Source organism: Staurois parvus, unplaced genomic scaffold, assembly GCF_062004578.1.
Source record: "Staurois parvus isolate SC_StPar_1 unplaced genomic scaffold, SC_StPar_1.0 ptg001191l, whole genome shotgun sequence".
In the NCBI taxonomy this organism is placed as follows: domain Eukaryota; kingdom Metazoa; phylum Chordata; class Amphibia; order Anura; family Ranidae; genus Staurois; species Staurois parvus.
In genome coordinates this window covers 916,877-944,163 of record NW_028318987.1, presented here as the reverse complement: position 1 = coordinate 944,163, position 27,287 = coordinate 916,877, and the positions used below count along the sequence as shown (strand labels likewise).

The 27,287-nt window shown below is 44.9% G+C and overlaps 1 long non-coding RNA gene across 1 annotated transcript; it reads left to right on the top strand.

Annotated features, from left to right (window-relative positions):
• Positions 1-7,564: 7,564 nt before the first annotated feature.
• Positions 7,565-22,427, top strand: LOC149438484 (uncharacterized). Its single transcript, XR_016307909.1, has 5 exons — positions 7,565-7,714; positions 9,888-9,962; positions 11,955-11,988; positions 17,347-17,387; positions 20,376-22,427. It is a non-coding gene; the product is annotated as an uncharacterized LOC149438484 (long non-coding RNA).
• Positions 22,428-27,287: the final 4,860 nt, after the last annotated feature.

Genomic DNA, 27,287 nt, shown 5'->3' with positions numbered 1-27,287 from the left:
TTGCATTATACTCCCATGGCACCGCCCTTTACCAAATTATATAGGGACTTTGTGCTGGGAGTACATACTTGGCAACTGTCCCGGATCTGCCGGGACAGTCTCCTTTCCCGGTCTGCTGTCCCATGATGCCTTTCTCCCAAAATCATGGCACAGACATCTGCAGTAGAAAATAGATTACATTATACTCCCATGGCACCACCCTTTACGAAATTACTTAGGGACGTTGCTGTTGGCGTACATACTTACCAACTGTCCCGGATCTGCCGGGACAGTCACCTTTCCTCGTCTGCTGTCTCATGATGCCTTTGTCCCCGAATCAGGGCACAGACATCTGCAGTAGAGAATAGATTACATTATACTCACACGGCACCGCCTTTTAGTAAATTACTTAGGTACATTGCGGTGGGAGTACATACTTGGCAACTGTCCCGGATCTGCCGGGACAGTCACCTTTCCTGGTCTGCTGTCTCATGATGCCTTTGTCCTGGAATCAGGGCACAGACACCTACAGTAGAAAATAGATTACATTATACTCACATGGCACCGCCCTTTATGAATTTATTTAGGGAGGTTCGGTGGGGGTACATACTTGCCAACTGTCCCGGATTTGCCGGAATCAGGGCATGGACATCTGCAGATTCCTTGTACTAGCACCTACCCCCAAACGCTACAGTAGAAAATTGATTGCATTATACTCCCACTGCACTTTACGAAATTACTTAGGGACGGTGCGGTGGGAGTACTGTACATGCCAACTGTCCCGGATCTGCCGGGACAGTCACACTTCCTGGTCTGATTTCCCATGGTGCCTTTGTCCTGGAATCAGGGCACTGACATCTGCAGATCCCCTGTACTAACACTTACCCCCAAATGCTACAGTAGAAAATTGATTGCATTATACTCCCACCGCTCTTTACGAAATTACTTAGGGACGGTGTGGTGGGGGTACATACTTGCCAACTGTCCCGGATTTGCTGGGACAGTCACGCTTTCTGGTCTGATGTCCCATGATGCCTTTGTCCTGGAATCAGTGCACGGACATCTGCAGATCCCCTGTACTAGCACCTACCCCCGAACGCAACAGTAGAAAATAGATTACATTATACTCCCCTGACTAAAATTGCTTCGTTAGGGACGGTGCGACAGGACTACCTACCTGCCAACTGTCCCGGATCTACCGGGACCAGGGCTGCGGTTATAAACCACGGGGCCCCATACAGCCAAACTGACAGGGCCCCCTCAAATAACCACGGCACTTTAGTTATAAATGAACACATTGAGTGATCGGTACCAATCACTCATTGTGTTCATTGAGGAAAGGAAGGGGCTGGAAAATGTGACATCTTTAATGGACACTTCCACCACTCTCCATTCTGAAGGATCCCATCGTGTGCTTGCAGCTGCCAGTGGGAAGGAGAGGAGGAAATCTGGCAGGGCTGCAAGGGGTAAGGTGGGTACACAGGGGGCCTGTGAAGTGGAGGGAATTGTATGGTGCACAGGGAGGGTGATCGGCATGACCAGGGGGTGGGGGGACAGTTACTGGAACCGATCCCCTGTAAGGCTTTCTCTACAGTAGCTGAAAGCTGGTGGGAGGGAAAGGAGTAGAAGCCATGTTTCAGCTGCTGCAGAGAGCCATACAGGGGATCGGTTCCAGTAACTGCCCCCCAACGCTGTGCCGATCGCTCTCCCTGCCCACATCCGATTCACCCGGCTGCCTGGGCCCCTCTACTTGCCTGGGCCCCGTACAGTAGGACTGGTGGTACCCCCTTATCCACAGCCCTGAATGCCATTATCCTGGAATCAGGGCACTGCAACCTGCAGATTCCCTGTACTAGCACCTACCCCCCCCCCCGAATGCTACACGAGTAAAACTATTACATTATATTCCCACCGTACCGACCCCAAGTTACTTTGTTACAGTGCAGTGCGACTTCAGAGATACAAACAGACAAAGTTATATGGAGATCTCAACCTTTCCTGGAAAAGTCATCCTTGGTCCTGCCCCCTTTTCCTTCTTGAGCCTCCCTATTGGTCGAGTCATCCACTCATCATGCCAAAAGACCAGTAGGAAGACTTGGGAGGCAGAATGGGACGGGGCAAGCTTGGCTTCTATGGCGATTCGCACATAACTTTAGCTGGCCAAATTTCCAGATCTACTGTATATTGTGCCCCATTGCCCCACACACACCACTGCCACCACTGTGTCAGCATGCTGAGCAGACATACCCATTGAAAGCCTGATTCAGCTGGTGCGGGGCAGCTAATTACAAAGACAGACTACAGGTCATTACACAGGCAGAGTTAAGTTCTAACGGCCTTAAAAAAAGGCTAATCATTTATTACTGGGGTTAGCTTGGCTTATGCAGGGGTGTCAAACTGGTGGCCCTCCAGCTGTTGCAAAACTACAAGTCCCATCAGGGGCGGACTGACAACTCATGGGGCCCCCGAGCAATCGGGGATCATGGGGCCCCTGTGTCCTTGCCCAAACTCAAAAAAACCTATGAAAAAGGTACCAGGGGCATCTCATGGGGCCCCCTACTGACCCCGGGCCCTCGGCAGTGCCCGAGTTTACAAATGGTCAGTCCGCCCGAGTCCCATCATGCCTCTGCCTTTGGGAGCCGTGCTTGTAACTGTCAATCCTGCAATGCCTCCTGGGACTTGAAGTTTGGCAACAGCTGGTGGGCCGCCATTTTGACACCCGTGGCATGGAGCACATGGGGTGGCTACCCTTGACAAGAAGGCAAACATTTTCAGAAAAAATAGGCTTTGTCCAGCAAGGTCAGACGCTAGTGCAGGAAGGTGCCGTCTATTTTCTCCACTGTAGGTGATGCTTGACTGGAGAGGATTGAACTCAAGAGTCCCCGTAGCATAGACCAGGGGTGTCCCCATAGCATAGACCAGGGGTGTCCCCATCGCATAGACCAGGGGTGTCCCCATCGCATAGACCAGGGGTGTCCCCATCGCATAGACCAGGGGTGTCCCCATCGCATAGACCAGGGGTGTCCCCATAGCATAGACCAGGGGTGTCCCCATAGCATAGACCAGGGGTTTTAAACTGGTGGCCCTCCAGATGTTGCAAAACTACGAGTCTCATCATGATTCCTCTACCTTTGGGAGTCATGCTTGTAACTGTCAATCTTACAATGCCTCCTGGGACATGTAGTTTGGCAACAGCTGGTGGGCCGCCATTTTGACACCCGTGGCATAGAGCACATGGGGTGGCTACCCTAGACAAGAAGGCAAACATTTTCAGAAAAAATAGGCTTTGTCCAGCAAGGTCAGACGCTATTGCAAGAAGGTGCCGTCTATTTTCTCCACTGTAGGTGATGTTTGACTGGAGAGGATTGAACTCAAGAGTCCCCATAGCATAGACCAGGGGTGTCCCCATAGCATAGACCAGGGTGTCCCCATAGCATAGACCAGGGGTGTCCCCATAGCATAGACCAGGGGTGTCCCCATCGCATAGACCAGGGGTGTCCCCATCGCATAGACCAGGGGAGTCCCCATCGCATAGACCAGGGGAGTCCCCATAGCATAGACCAGGGGTGTCCCCATCGCATAGACCAGGGGTGTCCCCATCGCATAGACCAGGGGTGTCCCCATCGCATAGACCAGGGTGTCCCCATCGCATAGACCAGGGGTGTCCCCATAGCATAGACCAGGGGTGTCCCCATAGCATAGACCAGGGGTGTCCCCATAGCATAGACCAGGGGTGTCCCCATAGCATAGACCAGGGGTTTTAAACTGGTGGCCCTCCAGATGTTGCAAAACTACGAGTCTCATCATGATGCCTCTACCTTTGGGAGTCATGCTTGTAACTGTCAATCTTGCAATACCTCCTGGGACTTGTAGTTTGACTATAGCTGGACGGCCACCAGTTTCACACCCATTCCTTACAGGGTTCCCCATGCAAAGTGCCCCCCCAAAGGTCAGATTTTGAAAGTTGGCAGCAGCAATGAGAGTTGAAGGACTTTGATTTGGATCATAAAAATATAAATAAGGAGACGCAGAGCCATTAGACTCTCAGCAGGACGCTATAAGTAGATTCAACCCCTTCCTAATTAAATCAATTCTAGACTTTCAGCCAAGCCGCCAGGGAAGAACAACGCCTAGGAGCCCAAGTGTGCTGTAATTAACTCTGTCCCTACCTTCTGCTAACAGGTCATATAACTTCTGCCCTTTTATTTATATTTATCCAGGAAATTATTATTATCATTTTTTTTAAAATAACATTTTGAAAAAAATATTAACATATCATTAGAACAGTCCCTAATGGCCCACCAAGATATCTGGATATCACTATTATTATTTTTATTTATTATTCTATTATATTTATTATTATTATTATTATTATATTATTATTATTATACAGGATTTATGGCGCCAACATTTTGCTCAGCACTTTAAAATGTAACGGGAGACAATACAGCAACAATACAGTTCAATACAAGAGGGATAGGAGGGCCCTGATCCTGGGAGCTTACAATCTAAGAAAATCACTATCCTAATATCCTATCGCAATATCTATCCTAAAAGACTACAAAAAAAAAATAAAAAACACAACATCTGCCCCAAAATCCTACACCGGTAACACTTTAACAGCGATATTCGTGGTGATTGTGCACAGTGCAGCTCTCAGAAACCTCAAAAACAGAAGCCGTTCATACAGGGACGGTTAGGATTTTACATTATGTCATACTCCCACAGCACTGGAGTCTAATAAAAATGGAAAATTATATATATCCCTACTACCGCAGCTCCTGCCTGGAGTTTGCATGTTCTCCCTGTGCCTGGGTGGGTTTTCTCCGGGTACTCCGGTTTCCTCCCACACTCCAAAGATATGCTGGTGGGTTAATTGGATCCTGTCTATGTTGGCCCTAGTATGTGTATGTATGAATGTGAGTTAGGGACCTTAGATTGTACGCCCCTTGAGGGTTAGGGACCTTAGATTGTACACCCCTTCAGGGTTAGGGACCTTAGATTGTACGCCCCTTGATTGTTAGGGACCTTAGATTGTACGCCCCTTGAGGGTTAGGGACCTTAGATTGTACGCCCCTTGAGGGTTAGGGCCCTTAGATTGTACGCCCCTTGAGGGTTAGGGACCTTAGATTGTACGCCCCTTGAGGGTTAGGGACTGATGAATGTACAATATATATGTAAAGCGCGGCGTAAATTGACGGCGATATAGAAGTATCTGAAATAAATAAAATCAATATATGGTGGCATTTTAATTTAATGTATGTATTGAACCTTCTATAAAACAAACCTACTATAAGCAATGTACAGGTTCACTTCTTGTATTAATGCTATTCATTTGAATTTGTAAAAGGTAAAAAAAAAAAAAAAGTAACTATTCACAGTTCCTTGCCCTGAAAAATGATCCTCAAACTAGGCTGTGCAGAGTCTGTCACAAAAGGGTCTATAAAAAACAGAAAATGTACCCAGAAAGACAATTAAACCCTTAAATATGCCAAAAAAAAAAGAGACTACAAACATCACTTATTTTCCCGAAAAGGGTTACAAATGTCATAATCTACCCTAAAAGGCTACAAAGATTTGACATCTACACCAAAAAAACAAAACAAAAACTACCCAACATTTATCCCAAAAAAACTTCAGAGACATGATATTTTCCCTAAAAATTACAAAGTCCTTGCATCTACGCCAAAAGACTACCCAGTATCTATCCCAAAAGACTACAAAGACACAACATCTACCCCAAAACACTACAAAGATTTGGCATCTACCCCCCAAAAAACACCCAAAAAACAATATCTATTCAACCTGTATCTCAAAAGACTACAAAAACATGACATCTACCCCAAAACGCTACAAAGATTTGACATCCACCCCAAAAAAAAACCCCAAAAAACAAAATCTACTCAACCTTTATCTCAAAAGACTACAAAGACATGACATCTACCCAAAAAGGCTACAAAGATTTGACATCTACCCCCAAAAAAAACCAAAAACAAAATCTACTCAACCTTTATCTCAAAAGACTACAAAGACATGACATCTACCCCAAAAGGCTACAAAGATTTGACATCTACCCCAAAAAAAAACCAAAAACAAAATCTACTCAACCTTTATCTCAAAAGACTACAGAGACATGACATCTACCCCAAAAGGCTACAAAGATTTGACATCTACTCCAAAAAAACCCCAAAAACTACCCAACATGTATCCCTACAAAACTACAAACACATGATATTTTCCCTAAAAATTACAAAGTCCTTGCATCTACGCCAAAAGACTACCCAGTATCTATCCCAAAAGACTACAAAGACACAACATCTACCCTAAAAGGCTACAAAGTTTTGACATCTACTCCAAAAAAACCCCCAAAAAACAAAAATCTACTCAACCTTTATCTCAAAAGACTACAAAGACATGACATCTAATCGCAATAACTATCATAATATCCTATCGCAATATCTATCCTCAAAGACTACAAAAAAATCACAACATCTACCCCAAAATGATACAAATCCCAAACTTCTACCCCAAAAGACTACAAAGATTGATATTTACCCAAACAACTACAAACCAACAACTTCTATCCCAAAAGACTACAAAGACCCAACAACCACCCCAAAAGACTACAAAGACCATACCATCTACTCCAAAAGACTACCCAATATCTATCCCACAGAGTACATAAAAAAATGTACCAAAACACTACAAAGATCTGGCATCTACCCCAAAAAGCAACACTCCCCCCCCCCCCCAACATCTACCCCAAAGACTAGAAAGACCCAACATCTACCCCACAAGACTAGAAAGACTCAACATCTACCCCAAAAGACTAGAAAGACTCAACATCTACCCCAAAAGACTAGAAAGACTCAACATCTACCCCAAAAGACTAGAAAGACTCAATAATTACTCCAAAAGACTACCAAGACCCGACAGCTACCCCAAAAGACTACAAAGACCCACAAAGGCTACAAAGACTATATCATCTACTCCAAAAGACTACCTAATATCTATCCCAAAAGACTACAAAAAAAAACATTTACCCCAAAGGCTACAAAGATCTGACATCTACCACAAACGTCTACACATAGTTACTTAGTTAGTCTGGCTGAAAAAAGACAAAAGTCCATCCAGTTCAACCATAGACCACCCAACATTTATCCCAAAATGCTGAAAGACCCAACATCTACCACAAAAGACTACTAAAACCTTACCAGTTACCCCAAAAGACTGCAAAGACCCAACAACTGCCCCAAAAGACTACTAAAAAGCTACCATCTACCCTAAAAGACTGCAAAGACCTGACATCTACCCCAACAGACTAGAAAGACCCAACAACTACCCAAAAAGACTACAAAGACCCAACACTCCAAAAAACAAAAAAAAAGACCAACAACTACCCAAATTAAACTACAAAGACCTTACCATCTTCCCCAAAGTACTAGAAGGATCCTACATGTATCCCAAAAGACTACAAAGAAAAGTTTGGGGGAAAAAGGGTTGCAAAAACCCTAAATCAGCTCTGTAATAAAAAGGTCTACAAAGTCCAAACAAAAGCAGAACAAACACTGGAAGAAGCTGTAAGTAATGTTAGAGCAGAACCTCTAAACCCGGCCAGGAACCTCTCTACACCTGGAACTTCTGAGCTCTTGGCTCTATTAGTATTACGTTGACTTTTCTTCCTTTTCTTCTTTTTTAGTGAACGTATACGGAAACGGAGACCCCTTTGTCTATGGTAAGTAAAGCGTCCTGCAGGTCTTCTTCTACAGTCCACCCAAAACTAGTATTACACGGAATAGTGCAGCCCCCATCACCCCCTGGGTGTACACACACACACCTGGGGATGTGAACTACCCACATGGAAGAGAAATATATTTTAAAAATATTCTCCCCAAATATATTTGAAATACTACAATTTTGGCCATATTCAATATATTTCAATAAATTATCTATATATATATATTTCTGTCTATCTATCTCACATGTTGAAATGCGTTTTTTATATATTACAAAATATATGAAAAATATTTTTAACCACTTCCAGTCCGGACACTTTTACCCCCTTCCTGACCAGGGCAATTTTCAGCTTTCAGCGCTATCACGCTTTGAATGACAATTGCGCGGTCATGCAACACTGTACCCAAATGAATTTTTTACCATTTTTTTGCGACAGATAAAGATTTATTTTGGTGGTATTTATTCACCGCTGGGATTTTAATTTTTTTTGCTATGTAAATGAAATTTCCAAAAATTTTGAAAAAAAAGTGTTTTTTTTTAATAAAATTTTGCAAATAAATAATATTTCATCATAAATCTTTGCCAAAATTTATTCCGTTATCTTTTTCGTAAAAAAAAAATCCAAATTAGTTTATAACCAAAAATTATAATTTTTAAACATTTTTTTTTACATTTTTATTTTATTTTTTTATATTATTATTTTTTTTTACATACTGTCACCCTAGCAGTACAGTGTCACCATGGTGACACTGTACTACTTGTGGGGGGTGATGAAGATTTTTTTTTTTTTTTTTTTTACACATTGCATTTACACCCATATAGGATGTAAAATCAATCATTTCTCTTTCTCTCTGTGTGCATTCTTGCACTCATTGAGAAGTACTGAGTGAGCTGTGATTGGTCACAGCTTGTCACATGGTACAAGCCTGTTGTGAATAGCCCTGTACCATGTGATCTCTGTAATCATTCACAGATTTCACACGTAGTAAGCAGTGATGTCAGAAGTGACATCTTGCTTACTACTTTGCATGTGATCACTGATTCGCCAATCAACGATCACATGATCGGGACCTCGTACAGAGGTCCCGTCCGACGATCGGTGTTTCACTGTGTCCGGAGGACACAGCGGGCACCGGATCGCGGTGCTGCACGCTCCCAGGCAGCGTGCACAAGCAGGGAGCGGGGAGGACATTTATAAACGGCCACCCGACCCTGCAGTGCCACCGTCCGACCGTTTATATGCAACGGCCGGTCGGGAAGTGGTTAAATATAAATATTTTTTAAAATATATTCTTGAGATTATTTTACATAGAAAAAAAGACATTTTAACATATATTTTTACATATGTTTGTAAATGCATTCCAAAAATGTAGATTTGTATTTTTAAAGACACAGTGTATATATATATATATATATATATATATATATATGAAAATATATTTCAACATGCAGTATATATTTCCAAAAAAAAAAAAAAAAAAAAAAGATTTTTATATATATTCGGGAAGAATATTTTTAAACTATATTTCAAATATATTCTTCTTCCATGTGGGTAATGTTTATGGTTGCACAAGTCCATGAGAAGAAAGGAGGGACAGCTTTGAAGGTGAGAAGAATTGAGGGCTTTGGGTCCAAAAGGGGAACCGTCCTAAAACCCAACCAGGGACAACTGAGAGCAGGGCCGGAACAAGGGGTGGGCAGGAGGGATGGCTGTCCTGGGCTCTGTGGTATCATGTAAGGTGGGGGGCGCTACATGGTGAGCTTCTAATTACAGGTTGGCAGGAGTACTGGAAGGGGGGGGGGGGGGGTTGGTTTGGGGAGAATTTTGGCTTGCAAAGGGAATTTACATACTCATCATACATGTTGGAGAGGGGGGCACCGTTTGGCATCTTTGCCCTGGGTGCTACATGACCTTGTCCCAGCACTGACTGAGGGTTGGCCAGGGGTGGACTGAGAACTCATGGGGCCCCCGGGCAATAGGGTATCATGGGGCCCCTGTGTCCTTGCCCACACTCAAAAAAGCCTATGAAAGGTACTAGGGGCATCTCATGGGGCCCCCTACTGACCCTGGGCCCTCGAGCAGTGCCAGAGTGCTTGAATGGTCAGTCCACCCCTAGGTTGACAGATGAATGAATCCATTTATTACGTGTGGTCTTCATGTTTCCATACAGATTATGACACAGTACGGATGACGGGGCTAATCCTGGCCATCGTCATGTTTTTTCTGGGGATCATCATCGCTCTTAGTAAGTATCTGCCGCCTTTTTCAAAATTTCTGGCAGAAAAAGGTAGAATTTGATCAATCCGAAAATGCTCGAGCTTTGACTCCATCTGCTGGTAACCAGATGTAACTACAACCCCAAAACGATGTCTATAAAAGTGCGTCTAAAAAGCGAATTTCTTTTATTTGTTTTTCCTGCAGCGGTGGTTGGGTTACAACCCCGCCATGTTTTTCTGGCTGCCCTTTTCCCCACTAGGGAGCTTGCCCCCATTTGTCCTGGGGTCACCTGGACCGAAAAGTGCTGAAAAGTCCAAAAATGTTATGGTTGCCATCAAGACATCTTCCAATAAGGGAAACCAGTTCCAGTGACAATGGTCAAAGGGGGGGGGGCGGGGGCATTTACTCTTCGATGCAGGAAGTTAGGAGAAGTCTACCTAAAGGGACACGGACATCCCAACTCTGTCCGCAGCAAAAACATTGGATTTGGATGCATTTTAATTCCCCTTCGATATAATCCAGGCTGTGGCGGAGGGCTCATTAACATTCTGCAGAGTTTTCACATTCGAGGAATTCACTTTGTATTTAGGCCGAGCGTGTCCAATGTATTGCACTGATGCGCATTACAGAATAAGTGGATTTTGCATTTTTTGGTCTGTTGACCCATTTCTTCCAATTTAGGTCACTTCTCTGGGATCCCTCATAGCACAGCCACAGCACAAACTTGGAGCACATTTTATTAATGTTTATATAGCTCTGACATATACCGCAGCGCTGTACAGAGATCACTGAGCCAGTCACATCAGTCTCTGTACAGAGGAGCTTACACTCTAATGTCCCCTCCCCCACAGTCACATCAGTCTGTGTACCAGAGGAGCTTACACTCTAATGCCCCCCCCCCACAGTCACATCAGTCTCTGTACAGAGGAGCTTACACTCTAATGCCCCCCCCCCCACAGTCACATCAGTCTCTGTACAGAGGAGCTTACACTCTACTGTCCCCTCCCCCACAGTCACATCAGTCTCTGTACCAGAGGAGCTTACACTCTAATGCCCCCTCCCCCGCAGTCACATCAGTCTCTGCACCAGAGGAGCTTACACTCTAATGCCCCCCCTCCCCCCCCACAGTCACATTAGTCTCTGTACCAGAGGAGCTTACACTCTAATGTCCCCTCCCCCACAGTCCCATCAGTCTCTGTACCAGAGGAGCTTACGCTCTAATGTCCCCTCCCCCGCAGTCACACACTATTATCATACATTTATAGCTCTGACATATACAGTGGTGCTGTACAGAGAACACTGACCACAGGAGCTTACACTCTAATGTCCCCTCACAGTCACACAGTATTATCATACATTTATAGCTCTGACATATACCGCAGCGCTGTACAGAGTACATTGAGCCAGTCACATCAGTCTCTGTACCAGAGGAGCTTACGCTCTAATGTCCCCTCCCCCACAATCACATCAGTCTGTACCAGAGGAGCTTACACTCTAATGTCCCCTCCCCTACAGTCCCATCAGTCTCTGTACCAGAGGAGCTTACACTCTAATGTCCCCTCCCCAACAGTCACATCAGTCTCTGTACCAGAGGAGCTTACGCTCTAATGTCCCCTCCCCCACAATCACATCAGTCTGTACCAGAGGAGCTTACACTCTAATGTCCCCTCCCCCCGCAGTCACATCAGTCTCTGTACCAGAGGAGCTTACACTCTAATGTCCCCTCCCCCGCAGTCCCATCAGTCTCTGTACCAGAGGAGCTTACACTCTAATGTCCCCTCCCCCGCAGTCCCATCAGTCTCTGTACCAGAGGAGCTTACACTCTAATGTCCCCTCCCCCCACAGTCACTTCAGTCTCTGTACCAGAGGAGCTGACACTCTAATGTTCAACTACAGCCACCCAATATTATTATACACACACAGTATATAGCTCTGACATATACCGCAGCGCTGTAGAAAGAACATGGAGACAGACATAGAACTTGTTTGTTACAATATTCTTTTTTTTGTTTCCCAACAGGTAACAAGTTCAAATGCAAACAAAGGAATGCAAAGTAAGATCATTATGTCATATCACTGTATATATAAAGAAAAGTGTATGTATATATATATATATATTTATATATATACACACACACACACACTCTATATATATATATATACACACTCTATATAATTTTTAATATTATATACAGATTGTATCATTATTTATTATACAGGATTTATATAGCTATTATTTTTTTATTATTATTAATAATACAAATAATTATATAACAACAAATAACATATATTTTTTTTTATTACACACACATATATATATTTATTATTACTATCTGCATATTATATATTTGTTATTTGTTGTTATATAATTATTTGTATTACTAATAATAATCAAAAAATAATAGCTATATAAATCCTGTATAATAAATAATGATACAATCTGTATATAATAATAAAAAAATATGCAATATGTATAATATATAAATAAAAATAATAAATGTTTATGTTCTGATGATCAGGAACGCGCTGTACGTGCGTCGGGGTCTCTCCATCTCACATCCTCCTTTTCAATATAAAAAATAAATAATTCACACTCTGCGTTTTTTTTTTTTTTTTTAAGTTTGGCCCAAGCCGGCCGAGACACCTGATGTGCGTCCTGCTGAGCGCAACGAATAGAACTGAACGATCTCTTTGTGATTTTATATGAAACCTTCACAACAATACTCTGCCTGGATAATTGTAGCAGCTCCCCTCCCCCCCCCCTTCCTTCCAGCGAGGGGTCCCCCCGCTCCCCCCCATTGAGGGGGAGTTCTTATAATGAAATCTTCTCTTCCTTTTCTTCTGGCAGACATACCCCGGTGGCGGGGGGGGGGGGGGGGGGGGGAGTGCGCAAATAGCAAGTTTATTTTTATGAGCAATTTATTATTCTTTTCAAGGCGGATTGCTGTGCGACTCTCGGGGCGATTAATCATCGTCTTTCTATATTCGGTTATGCGCAGCCTTCAGGAGATCAGAGCTCGCGTCTTTTTTGGTTTCATTCACGGCGGCGCTACGAATGGCGGTGAGCAGACGTGCGGGCGCTTAGGCGGCAGCTGTGGCTTACGGTGCTTTGAATTGCTCAGACGCCCGTCCCTTGGGGGCCCCATTCACACCTGCGTGTCTCTTGCGAAAAAGGCGCGTCGTGCTGGAGGTGCCGTTAATGGTGCCTCAAACGCGGAAAGGAAAAGCGCGGCTAAATTTCAAAGAAGTTCACAAATCGGAACACGGCCAAAATGCTACTCGAGTTACTTCAAGTGAATGGGCGACAAACACGGCAAAGTGTCGCCCATTTGTCTGCCCTACGCTGTTGCGTGAATAGGAGCGCGTTACCGCGACGCGCAGGTGCAAATGGCGCCTTAAATTTGACAAAAATTGCGCTGGTTTTCAACCAGTCTGGGCCGACTGGCAGACTTCCATTGGGAATTGGGTCCTTAACCCCTAGGCGCCGGCACCTCCCGGCCCTTTAAGGGTTTCAGAAGCCGGGAGGCGGGGTTTTAGGGTCATGTGACAACCGTGATTCGAGGCCACATGATTGGGAAAGGTTCCGATCGCAAGAGGAGATCGTGACCTTTCCGTGAGTACCGGACATGTGTGCTGGGAGCGCGCACTCAAAATTTGTGCAGATTTTTCTTTACTCCACTTTTCATGAATTGGCCGCCATATGTCTCAATTCACAAAGTTAAAAAACCCGGATAAAGGTTCCTTATATTAAAAAGTGACTTGCATTGGAGAATCGGGTCCTTAAACAAAAAAGTGGCAGTTCGTTTCAGCCAAATAGTCCCAAGGAGGTTTGATCGTTACGGTCACATGACTGAAAATATAGATCTCTATCCTGAAGCTTTGTGAACTGAGCTTATAGGTTTCCAACCGGTCTGGGCCAACTGACAGACAATCGGGTCCTTAAAGAAAAAAGTGACAGTTATTTTAAGCCAAAAAGTCCAATGAAATCTGATAATTATGGTCACATGACTGAAAGTGACAGTTATTTTAAGCTAAATAGTCCAAGGAGGTTTGATCATTATGGTCACATGACTGAAAATAAAGATCCCTATCCTTGAAGCTTTGTGAACTGAACCTGTAGGTTTCCAACCGGTCTGGGCCAACTGCCAATCGGGTCCTTAAACAAAAAAGTGACAGTTATTTTAAGCCAAACAGTCCAATGAAATCTGATAATTATGGTCACATGACTGAAAAAATAGATCCCTGTCCTTGAAGATTTGTGAACTGAGCCTATAGGTTTCCAACCGGTCTGGGTCAACTGGCAGACTTGCATTGGAGAATCGGGTCCTCAAACAAAAAAGTGACAGTTATTTTAAGCTAAGTAGTCCAAGGAGGTTTGATCATTATGGTCACATGACTGAAAATAAAGATCCCTATCCTTGAAGCTTCGTGAACTGAGCCTGTAGGTTTCCAACCAGTCTGGGCTGACTAAGGACCCGATTGTCTAATGCAAGTCTGTCAAGCAAAAAAGTGACAGTTATTTTAAGCCAAAAAGTCCAATGAAATCTGTTAATTATGGTCACATGACTGAAAAAATAAAAACCCTTATCTGTGTGTGAAGTTTTGTGAATCGGGCCTATATGACTGTTGAGAGAAGACAAATTCACAGAATAGGGTGGAGTTATGAAAACTGGGAAAAAAAATAATCTAAATTTGTGTTAAATTCTTCCCTAAAATGAAATCAGAAGCCTTATTGGCTGCTACTGACAACTGAAAATTTGTGCCAGATTTTTCTTTACTCCGCTTTTCATGAATTGGCCACCATAAGTCTCAATTCACAAAGTAAAATCACCAGAATAAGGATCCTTTTATTAAAAAAAAAAAAGTGACAGTTATTTTAAGCCAAATAGTCCAATGAGATCATTATGGTCACATGACTGAAAATATAGATCCCTATCCCTGAAGATTTGTGAACTGAGCCTATAGGTTTTGCAACTGGTCTAGGCCGACCGGCAGACTTGCATTTGAAAAAAATTGGATCCTTAAATAAAAAAATGACAGTTATTTTAAGCCAAATAGTCCGATGAGATCATTATGGTCACATGACTGAAAATATAGATCCCTATCCTTGAAGCTTTGTGAACCCAGCCTTTAGATTTTCAACCAGTCTGGGCTGACTGGCAGACTTGCATTGGAAAAAAATCAGATCCTTAAATAAAAAAGTGACAGTTATTTTAAGCCAAAATGTCCAATTAAATTTTGATAATCTACTGACAACTCAAAATTTGTGCGGATTTTTCTTTACTCCACTTCTCACGAATTAGCCGCCGTATGTCTCAATTCACAAAAGTTAAAAAATCCGGATATGGAACCTTACATACATAAAAAACAGTTATTTTCAGCCAAATAATCCAAGGAGGTTTGAGCGTTATGGTCACATGACTGAAAATATAGATCCCTATCCTTGAAGCTTTGTGAACTGAACCTATAAGTTTTCAACTGGTCTAGGCTGACTGGCAGACTTGCATTGGAGAATCGGGGCCTTAAACAAAAAAAGTGACAGTTATATTAAGCTAAATAGTCCAAGGAGGTTTGATCATTATGGTCACATGACTGAAAATAAAGATTCCCTATCTTTGAAGCTTTGTGAACTGAACCTATAGGTTTCCAACTGGTCTGGGCCGACTGGCAGACTAGCATTGGAGAATCGGGTCCTTAAACAAAAGAGTGACAGTTATTTTAAGCTATATAGTCCAAGGGAATCATTATGGTCACATGACTGAAAAGAAAGATCCCTATCCTTGAAGCTTTGTGAACTGAGCCTTTAGATTTTCAACCAGTCTGGGCTGACTGGCAGACTTGCATTGGAGAAAAATCGGATCCTTAAATAAAAAAGTGACAGTTATTTTAAGCCAAAATGTCCAATTAAATTTTGATAATCTATTGACAACTTAAAATTTGTGCGGATTTTTCTTTATTCCGCTTTTCATGAATTGGCCGCCGTATGTCTCAATTCACAAAGTTAAAAAACCCGGATAAGGAACCTTATTTTCAGCCAAAAATAGTCCAATGAGGTTTGATCGTTATGGTCACATGACTGAATAATTGTGCGACTTGTCATGCGACTTTGTGGTCCGAATTCGCATGACAAGTCACCCCCCCATGTTTCCCATTGGATACCATTCATATCTGTGCGACTTCAAAAGTAGTTCGTGCAATACTTTCATGCAACTTGAGTGCCATAGACTGCAATGAAGACCCTCAATAGTCGTATGAAAGTTGCACCTGAATGTTAGATACGCAACAGTTGTCCATGATCATTAATGAAAGCCAAAGTCGTATCCAAGTTGCACCAAAGTTGCACTTTAAAGTCGTGCAACTTTGGAGCTGTACAAGTATGAACAGAGCCTTAAGGTTCTATTCACACTTGCACGTTTTTTCAGTGCAACTTGATGCGACTTTGGATGAGTGCGACTTTGGCTTTAACTAAAGTTGATTGAGCTGTTCAAAGTCGCACGAGTCGTGTGTACAACATTCAGGTGCAACATTCATGTGACTTTGTAGGGTTTTAATTGAAGTCCATGGCCCTCAAGTTGCATAAAAGTTGGACCAACGTAGTGCAGGAGCTACTTTGAAGTCTCACAGATATGAATGGTACTCATTGGGGAAAAATGGGGTGCGACTTGGACCCCAAAGTCGCAGGACAAGTCTTACAAGTGTGAATGGGCTTTCGATGCGCCTGGAACTTATTTAGCCGTTCAATACTGAAAACATAAAAAAAAAAAAACTGGCTTTAAATATCGGAAAAGAGTCCTCCAATCCGGCGTCACTCTCAGCTCGCCGCCATCGGTCGTCGCTCTCAGCTCGCCGCCATCGGTCGTCGCTCTCAGCTCGCCGCCATCGGTCGTCGCTCTCAGCTCGCCGCCATCGGTCGCCGCTCTCAGCTCGCCGCCATCGGTCGCCGCTCTCAGCTCGCCGCCATCGGTCGTCGCTCTCAGCTCGCCGCCATCGGTCGCCGCTCTCAGCTCGCCGCCATCGGTCGCCGCTCTCAGCTCGCCGCCATCGGTCGTCGCTCTCAGCTCGCCGCCATCGGTCGCCCCTCTCAGCTCGCCGCCATCGGTCGTCCCTCTCAGCTCGCCGCCATCCGTCGCCCCTCTCAGCTCGCCGCCATCGGTCGCCCCTCTCAGCTCGCCGCCATCGCTCGCCGCTCTCAGCTCGCCGCCATCGGTCGCAGCTCTCAGCTCGCCGCCATCGGTCGCCGCTCTCAGCTCGCCGCCATCGGTCGCCGCTCTCAGCTCGCCGCCATCGGTCGCCGCTCTCAGCTCGCCGCCATCGCTCGTCGCTCTCAGCTCGCCGCCATCGGTCGCCGCTCTCAGCTCGCTGTCATCGGTCGCCATCAGTTTTATAACCGTTTTCCTACTCTTGTGTCACAGCGCATCCGATCCGGACGGGAGGCAGCCGCTACAGACCCAGAGTAAGTGTTCCTCCATTGTTTGTTGAGCCGATACATTGTTTCCATCAGTCGCTCCATCACACGCCGGGATTGGTGGAACACGATGGAATTGTGACGTTTTCATCTGAAACTCCCTAAAATGTTTTTTTTTGTTTTTGTTTTTATATTTGTATTTCTTTTCTCCCTAAAAGTTTTTTTCTCTTCTTCATATTTTGCCGGTTTGATTTAATTTGTGCCGGATTTGGATTTTTTTAAGTCGTTTTCATTTTTTTTTTTGAACGCACCCAAAAGTCGCTCCTCTCTGCAGTCGGTAGCCGTATGCTAATGAGATAACGCAGCAAGGCCCATTAAACAGAAGAGACTGAAGAATACAAGGATACGTAGTCAGCAATGTAGATTACAAGGGTCAGTAGTATGCAAAGCAGATCGCAGAGATCAGGAGTAATGCAGAGTGCAGAGATCAGGAGTAATGCAGAGTGCAGAGATCAGGAGTAATGCAGAGTGCAGAGATCAGGAGTAATGCAGAGTGCAGGGGTCAGGAGTAATGCAGAGTGCAGGGGTCAGGAGTAATGCAGAGTGCAGAGATCAGGAGTAATGCAGAGTGCAGAGATCAGGAGTAATGCAGAGTGCAGAGATCAGGAGTAATGCAGAGTGCAGGGGTCAGGAGTAATGCAGAGTGCAGAGATCAGGAGTAATGCAGAGTGCAGGGGTCAGGAGTAATGCAGAGTGCAGGGGTCAGGAGTAATGCAGAGTGCAGAGATCAGGAGTAATGCAGAGTGCAGGGGTCAGTAGTATGCAACGTAGAGTGAAGGGATCAGTAGTATGCAACGTAGAGTGCAGGGGTCAGCAGTATGTAATGTAGAGTGCAGGGGTCAGTAGTATGTAATGTAGAGTGCAGGGGTCAGTAGTATGTAATGTAGAGTGCAGGGGTCAGTAGTATGTAATGTAGAGTGCAGGGGTCAGTAGTATGTAATGTAGAGTGCAGGGGTCAGTAGTATGTAATGTAGATCGCTGAGGTCAGTATTGTGTAACACAGAGTGTACAGGTCAGTAGAATGTACCGCAGAGGTCAGTAGTATGTACTGCAGAGTGCAGAGGTCAGTAGTATGTACTGCAGAGTGCAGAGGTCAGTAGTATGTAGCATAGAGTGCAGGGATCAGTAGTATGTAATGCAGATTGCAGAGGTCAGTACTGTGTGCACAGGTCAGTAGTATGTACCACAGAAGTCAGTAGTATGTACTGAAGAATGCAGAGGTCAGTAGTATGTAACAGAGTTTATGGGTCAGTAGTATGTAACGTAGAGTGCACAGGTCAGTAGTATGTAACGCAGAGCATAGAGGTCAGAAGTACAGTATATAATGCAGAGTGCAGATGACAGGAATATGCAATGCAAAATGCTAAAGGTTTAGTAGTATGTAAAGCAGATCTCAGAGGTTAGTAGTATCTAATGCAGAGCTCAAAGGTCAGTAGTATGTAATAGAGTTTCTGGGTCAGTAGTATGTAATAGAGTTTCTGGGTCAGTAGTATGTAACGTAGAGTGCACAGGTCAGTATATGTACCGCAGAAGTCAGTAGTATGTACTGAAGAATGCAAAGGTCAGTAGTATGTAAGAGAGTTTCTGGGTCAGTAGTATGTAACAGAGTGCACAGGTCAGTAGTATGTACTGCAGAGGTCAGTAGTATGCAGCGCAGAGTGTATTGGTCAGTGGTATGCAACGCAGAGCATAGAGGTCAGAAGTACAGTATATAATGCAGAGTGCAGGTGACAGGAATATGCAATGCAAAATGCTAAAGGTTTAGTAGTATGTAAAGCAGATCTCAGAGGTTAGTAGTAAATAAGACAGAATTTGGAGGTCAGTCATATATAATTCTGAGTGCAGTTGTCAGTAGGATGCAATGCACAGTGCTGGGGTCAGGTGCTATTCAGGAGGTCAGTAGTATGTAAAGCAGAGTTCAGGGGTCAGGTGTATGTAAAGCAGAGTTCAGGGGTCAGGTGTAAGTAATGCAGAGTTCAGGGGTCAGTTGTATGTAATGCAGAGTTCAGGGGTCAGTTGTATGTAAAGCAGAGTTTAGGGGTCAGTAGTATGTAAAGCAGAGTTTAGGGGTCAGTAGTATGTAAAGCAGATTTCAGGGATCAGTAGTATGCAAAGCAGAGTTCATGGGTCAATTGTATGTAAAGCAGAGTTCAGGGGTCTGTAGTATGTAAAGCAGAGTTTAGGGGTCAGTAGTATGTAAAGCAGAGTTCAGAGGTCAGTAGTATGTAAAGCAGAGTTCAGAGGTCAGTAGTAGGTAAAGCAGATTTCAGGGGTCAGTAGTATGTAATGCAGAGTTCAGAGGTCAGTGGTATATAATGCAGAGTTCAGAGGTCAGTGGTATATAATGCAGAGTTCAGAGGTCAGTGGTATATAATGCAGAGTTCAGAGGTCAGTGGTATATAATGCAGAGTTCAGAGGTCAGTGGTATATAATGCAGAGATCAGAGGTCAGTGGTATATAATGCAGAGTTCAGGGGTCAGTGGTATGTAATGCAGAGTTCAGGGGTCAGTAGTATGTAATGCAGATTGCAGCAGTCAGCAGTGCCCAGCAGAGTGGTGGAAGTCCTCTTGGATCTCGCTTTGGCTGTGTCAAAGGACAGAGCTGAAGAGGAGCCTAGGACTTCCCTTGGCTCTGCAATGCCCATTGCCGCTGTATCCCATCTGAGGTCTGTGGGGGGCTGGCAGGGTCAGAAGTTGGCGGCTGGCACAGCGGGGTCTTAATCCACCCATCACATGACTGTGATTGACAGGTAGATTGCAACCAACCTGTTGCTGACCCCCCAACCTTAAGGGCTTGATTGGTCTTTAATACTCGGTGACAACGGGGTGAATCTCCTCCATGGAGCCTGGCAGGGGGTCAAACCCTTCCCTATAATTTCAGCTTTTTTTTTTTTTTTTTTAGCGGATTGATGATGATGATGATGATGATCTTTCACAATGACAGAAATGACAAGCTCGTCTCTTCTCTCTCTTGCAGCTCCCGGTGGCAGTGTATAGACCCCCAGTCCCGTGTTTCCTCGTTTCTGCTGTTGGATCCAGTCTCTGCACCCCCCCCTCCCCCCCTTCCCCAGGGAAAAGATGGAAGAGTCTGCTCCTACCACATCGGTGTCCCAGATAGCGTGTTCAATGCATGCGTGAATCCCCCTTTGCGTGATGTCCCGTCCCCCCCAGTACACAGAGCTTCCATTATTCATACTAGAGGACTGATGTTGACACGCCGTGCCCCTACCTCCCGAATCGGAAGATACGGCAAAAAGCTGCAAGACCACACACAGGCCGACGGGGGGCGCTACAGTCCCACACTGATAAACCTGCACAGCACAAAGTACAAAAACACCCGTGTAGATCCTGCAAACGGTCCAAATAGCTACCAAGAGGGGGAAACAGACCTCCAGCTTAGTATTTGCGTGCGCGCGCCCCCGCGCACCCACACGTTCGCACACTACCTCCTTTTAAAGATGTTATAAAAGTTTATCGAAAAGTTTCCCTACTTATAAAAGGGCAGAGTAGAATCTGAACAACTCTTACATCCAGAGTTCACGAGGCTTCAGCGGCCACCACCGTCAAATACAACTCCACCGCAGCTACAGTGTTACTAAATTGCATCTGGAAACTGGTGTAAGTGCACCCTGGATCGCTGTCCTCACTGCGAAGATGCTGCAACCTATCGGTTTCATACTCGATGTTTGGCGGTCTCTAATCGCCCGTGGGCAGAGGCAAGCAACAGGGCGTGGTTAGGCAATCGTTAAAAAGGGTCGACTTTCAGCAGTTTTCAGAGGCAGCTTAACTGGAAGCTGCCCCCCGAAGTTGATGTTGCAGTTGGAGGTGGTCGGGATAAAACCCTAGCGAGCTTTTTGTGTCTCTCAGGGTAGTCTGGAGGAAAGGAAAAAAAAAAAAAAAAAACTCTCGGCTTCCGCAGGAAGAGTGAGACTCTGGTGAGGAAATCCCTGGCAGATGTAAGAAGTCGGTGGGGGATTCAGCCTGACGCACCCAGATCCAGACATCAGCTGGTGGCAATCACCAAGCCTAACACAGGCCATAGGCGGTTCAAACAGCGGCCGATTTTTCATCTGCAAAACGAAACATCGTTCGTTCTGTAATCCGATGTTGCCACGAATGATTGCGAAAATTGGCCGTTTTTCATGAATTTTCCAGCAGCAGGAGGAACCGCGAAAATCGGCTGATGCCATTGCCCCACTAACAGTGCGAAAATCGGCCCGATTATTCTTTCGGATGAAAAAAATAAAAAATAAATAAATCAGCCGATTTTCTAACCGTCTATGGCCTGCATAAGGCTCAGTTCACACCTATGCAGTTTGCGTTGGATCCGTTTCTGCGGTGCGCTTTTGAACATGCGGTTTTTACGTGTTTTGCATTTTTGGCCAACTCGTTGCTGGGCAGATTAAAAATGCAAAACGCATAAAAAAATTTGCCAAAAACGCATGCAGTTTTATACACGGTTCCGTTGAAGTCAATCGGACTAAAAACGCAAATTGGCGTGGGAAAAGAAGTCCCTGACCCATTCCAGAAAAAAAAAAAAAAAAAAACGCACCTGCCAAAAAACTGCATAGATGTGAACGCGATCCATTCGAAATCAAAATGGCAAAACGCATAGAAAAAAAAAAAAACGCACAGGCGTAAACCTGGCCTAATGGGCACCAACGAAACCGGCTCCTTTTGGATTTGTGAAATCTGCCTAGCAACAGCTGAATCGATGGCTACTGGATTCAATTCCTCGACTCCGCCCAAAGGTCTCTCTCTCTCTCTCTCTCTCTCTCTCTCTCTCTCTCTCCAAATGATGGGTGGACCCAAGAACATGCCCCGCCCCCCCATTTTATTTATTTGTATATAGCATGTGACATAAATATATATCTATATTAATATATTGCTGGAAGAAGAGGTATCTATATATACGGATATATGCGCATGGTGAGAAATGCAAAATTTGTTTTTTTTGTTTTCCTCCTTTTATTTATTTCTCTTTTTGCTCGCCCTCCCCGAGATGCCAGTAAAAAAGGATATTTCTATATTTATTGGTGTTGTGTGTTTTGTTGCGCTTGGGGGGGGGGGGGGGTAGCTGGAAGCCACCATTGCAGCTCCAAAAACTGCGACCACTTCATTATTATTAAACCTGAAATAGGAACTGTAGGTGTTACCGGCGAGAATAATGGGGAGAGTCTGGCTGCGGATGGGAACCCAACGCGCCGGACGCAATTCAGTGTTACACGCAAGCTGGGTTCACACTGATGCAGTGCGGAATTTGCAGTGGTTTCTGTGCGATTTCCGCACCGCGTCACGATCGCACCCCTCGTTCATGTGAATCGCTGCGGGTCTGCATGTTAACACCCCGAAATCGGTTCGCAAACCGCGGCAAGTAGAATCGGAATGCATGGGTGTGAATACACATTCGATCCACTTCTAGACAAAAAAAAAATTTAAGTTAACGACACCAGGTCTAACTACCCTGCGAGATCCAGACAGAGAAGACTCTACCAGGTCTAACTACCCTGCGAGATCCAGACAGAGAAGACTCTACCAGGTCTAACTACCCTGCGAGATCCAGACAGAGAAGACTCTACCAGGTCTAACTACCCTGCGAGATCCAGACAGAGAGGACTCTACCAGGTCTAACTACCCTGCGAGATCCAGAGAAGACTACCAGGTCTAACTACCCTGCGAGATCCAGACAGAGAGGACTCTACCAGGTCTAACTACCCTGCGAGATCCAGACAGAGAGGACTCTACCAGGTCTAACTACCCTGCGAGATCCAGACAGAGAGGACTCTACCAGGTCTAACTACCCTGCGAGATCCAGAGAAGACTACCAGGTCAAACTACCCTGCGAGATCCAGACAGAGAGGACTCTACCAGGTCTAATGACAACGCGAGATCCAGACAGAGAAGACTCTACCAGGTCTAAAGACCCCGTGAGATCCAGAGAAGACTCTACCAGGTCTAATGACCCCGCGAGATCCAGACAGAGAAGACTCTACCAGGTCTAATGACCCCGCGAGATCCAGACAGAGAAGACTCTACCAGGTCTAATGACCCCGCAAGATCCAGAGAAGACTCTACCAGGTCTAATGACCCTGCGAGATCCAGACAGAGAAGACTGTACCAGGTCTAATGACCCCGTGAGATCCAGAGAAGACTCTACCAGGTCTAATGACCCTGCGAGATCCAGATAGAGAGGACTCTACCAGGTCACTGGCACTTCTTGTATCACACCCATTCCTTTTTTCTAACATATATTAGTGCATTTCCTAAAATCACTTTCTCACACAGCAAATCCTTGGAAAGGCACGAGCACTGAGATGAACATTTACTTACAATGAATTTAAAAGTTTACAAACAACATTTTTAAAAAAAATTCTGGATGCAGCGGGGAAGTTTGGGATTCCCAGTCAGGTGTTTATATCTTTCATCCCTGCTGGGGTTCCTCTCACTTCCTGCCTGGTCATTCGGGACAGGTAGTAGGAATGAATTTCCCCCACAGGGGGCGCAAACCGATAGGCTGATTAAGGTATATAACACTCCCTTGCGCCATCCAGAACTAGAAGCAAAAAAAAAAATTTTGGCTGAAGTCCAACTGCAGCAGAAACGGAAAAACACACATGAACCAATGACGCCTTCAAACCATTTTCCTTCTCTATTCTTCCTCCTCTAATAGAGGACGTCAGCTTTTTGGGTGGAGTATATTCACGACCAAATATTCCCCAAGATACAGACATTGGGGGGGGATCCAGAGATACAAACATTGGGGGGGATCCAGAGATACAAACATTGGGGGGATCCAGAGATACAAACATTGGGGAGGATCCAGAGATACAAACATTGGGGAGGATCCAGAGATACAAACATTGGGGGGGATCCAGAGATACAAACATTGGGGGGGATCCAGAGATACAGACATTGGGTGGGATCCAGAGATACAAACATTAGGGGGGATCCAGAGATACAAACATTGGGGGGGATCCAGAGATACAAACATTGGGGGGGATCCAGAGATACAAACATTGGGGGATCCAGAGATACAAACATTGGGGGATCCAGAGATACAAACATTTGGGGGATCCAGAGATACAAACATTGGGGGATCCAGAGATACAAACATTGGGGGATCCAGAGATACAAACATTGGGGGGATCCAGAGATACAAACATTAGGGGGATCCAGAGATACAAACATTGGGGGGATCCAGAGATACAAACATTGGGGGGATCCAGAGATACAAACATTTGGGGGGATCCAGAGATACAAACATGGGGGAGATCCAGAGATACAAACATTGGGGGGATCCAGAGATACAAACATGGGGGAGATCCAGAGATACACACATTGGGGGGGATCCAGAGATACACACATTGGGGGGGATCCAGAGATACACACATTGGGGGGGATCCAGAGATACACACATTGGGGGGGATCCAGAGATACACACATTGGGGGGGATCCAGAGATACAAACATTGGGGGGATCCAGAGATACAAACATTGGGGGGATCCAGAGATACAAACATTGGGGGGATCCAGAGATACAAACATTTGGGGGGATCCAGAGATACAAACATTGGGGGGATCCAGAGATACAAACATTTGGGGGGATCCAGAGATACAAACATGGGGGAGATCCAGAGATACAAACATTTGGGGGGATCCAGAGATACAAACATGGGGGAGATCCAGAGATACAAACATTGGGGGGATCCAGAGATACAAACATTGGGGGGATCCAGAGATACAAACATTGGGGGGATCCAGAGATACAAACATTGGGGGGGATCCAGAGATACACACATTGGGGGGGATCCAGAGATACACACATTGGGGGGGATCCAGAGATACAAACATTGGGGGGATCCAGAGATACAAACATTGGGGGGGGGATCCAGAGATACAAACATTGGGGGGATCCAGAGATACAAACATTTGGGGGGATCCAGAGATACAAACATTTGGGGGGATCCAGAGATACAAACATTTGGGGGGATCCAGAGATACAAACATGGGGGAGATCCAGAGATACAAACATTGGGGAGATCCAGAGATACAAACATTGGGGGGATCCAGAGATACAAACATTGGGGGGATCCAGAGATACACACATTGGGGGGGATCCAGAGATACAAACATTGGGGGGGATCCAGAGATACAAACATTGGGGGGATCCAGAGATACAAACATTGGGGGGGGGGTCCAGAGATACAAACATTGGGGGGATCCAAAGATACAAACATTAGGGGGATCCAGAGATACAAACATTGGGGGGGATCCAGAGATACAAACATTGGGGGGATCCAGAGATACAAACATTGGGGGGGATCCAGAGATACAAACATTGGGGGGGATCCAGAGATACAAACATTGGGGGGGATCCAGAGATACAAACATTGGGGGGATCCAGAGATACAAACATTGGGGGGATCCAGAGATACAAACATTGGGGGGATCCAGAGATACAAACATTGGGGGGGATCCAGAGATACAAACATTGGGGGGGATCCAGAGATACAAACATTAGGGGGATCCAGAGATACAAACATTAGGGGGGATCCAGAGATACAAACATTAGGGGGAATCCAGAGATACAAACATTGGGGGGGATCCAGAGATACAAACATTGGGGGGATCCAGAGATACAAACATTGGGGGGATCCAGAGATACAAACATTGGGGGGGATCCAGAGATACAAACATTTGGGGGGATCCAGAGATACAAACATTTGGGGGGATCCAGAGATACAAACATTGGGGGAGATCCAGAGATACAAACATTGGGGGGATCCAGAGATACAGACATTGGGGGGATCCAGAGATACAAACATTGGGGGAGATCCAGAGATACAAACATTGGGGGGATCCAGAGATACAGACATTGGGGGGATCCAGAGATACAAACATTGGGGGGGATCCAGAGATACAAACATTGGGGGGGATCCAGAGATACAAACATTTGGGGGGATCCAGAGATACAGACATTGGGGAGATCCAGAGATACAAACATTGGGGGGATCCAGAGATACAGACATTGGGGGGATCCAGAGATACAAACATTTGGGGGGATCCAGAGATACAAACATTAGAGGGGAATCCAGAGATACAAACATTGGGGGGGATCCAGAGACACAAACATTGGGGGGATCCAGAGATACAAACATTGGGGGGGATCCAGAGATACAAACATTGGGGGGATCCAGCGAATGTAGTTTTACCTGACTTAGCGTCACCTTTATAGAAGAGTAGCTGATGGAAAAAGACCAAAAACAGTCCTTCACAGTCCCCCCCCCCCCCACCCTTGTTTAACATTTGAGGCTTTTTTTTTCTCTGGCTTTTCACCGATGCGTGAAGTGCTGCAACAAAAGTAAAAAAAAAAAAAAATCGATGCTTTTTTGAGCTTCTGAGTTTTTGCATGGTAGTGCGTTTTTGCCACGTTTTTAATTTTTATTCTGCCCCGCGAGAAAAAAAAAATTCCACTTCTAAAAAAAAAAAAAAAAAAAAAGGAAAAACGCTGCCAGCAGGAAAATGTCATTTGCCGGCAAATTATGTTGTTTCAAAAGAAACCAGCAGGGGAAAATCATTTTCAATCACTTTTTTGCAGTACTTCTGTACATCACATGTGCCCCTTTACAGACAGGATCAGGATATCCTCCAGGCATGTTATTTAAAGGATTTGATGAATTTGTAAATTTTTAACCAGTAAAAAAAAAAAAAAAAAAAATTCTACTCCTGGCTGAACGGAACTTTCTATTATTTTTTGCATTGGTACATGTTCCCCAGTGCAGTGCCCACCCCACTATGGTATTTGTTGCCAATCCTTTGCTCATTAGTGCAGAAGATGGGCCATTGATTTCCATGGGGTTCAGGTTCACAATTCAAACTTTTTTTCCCAC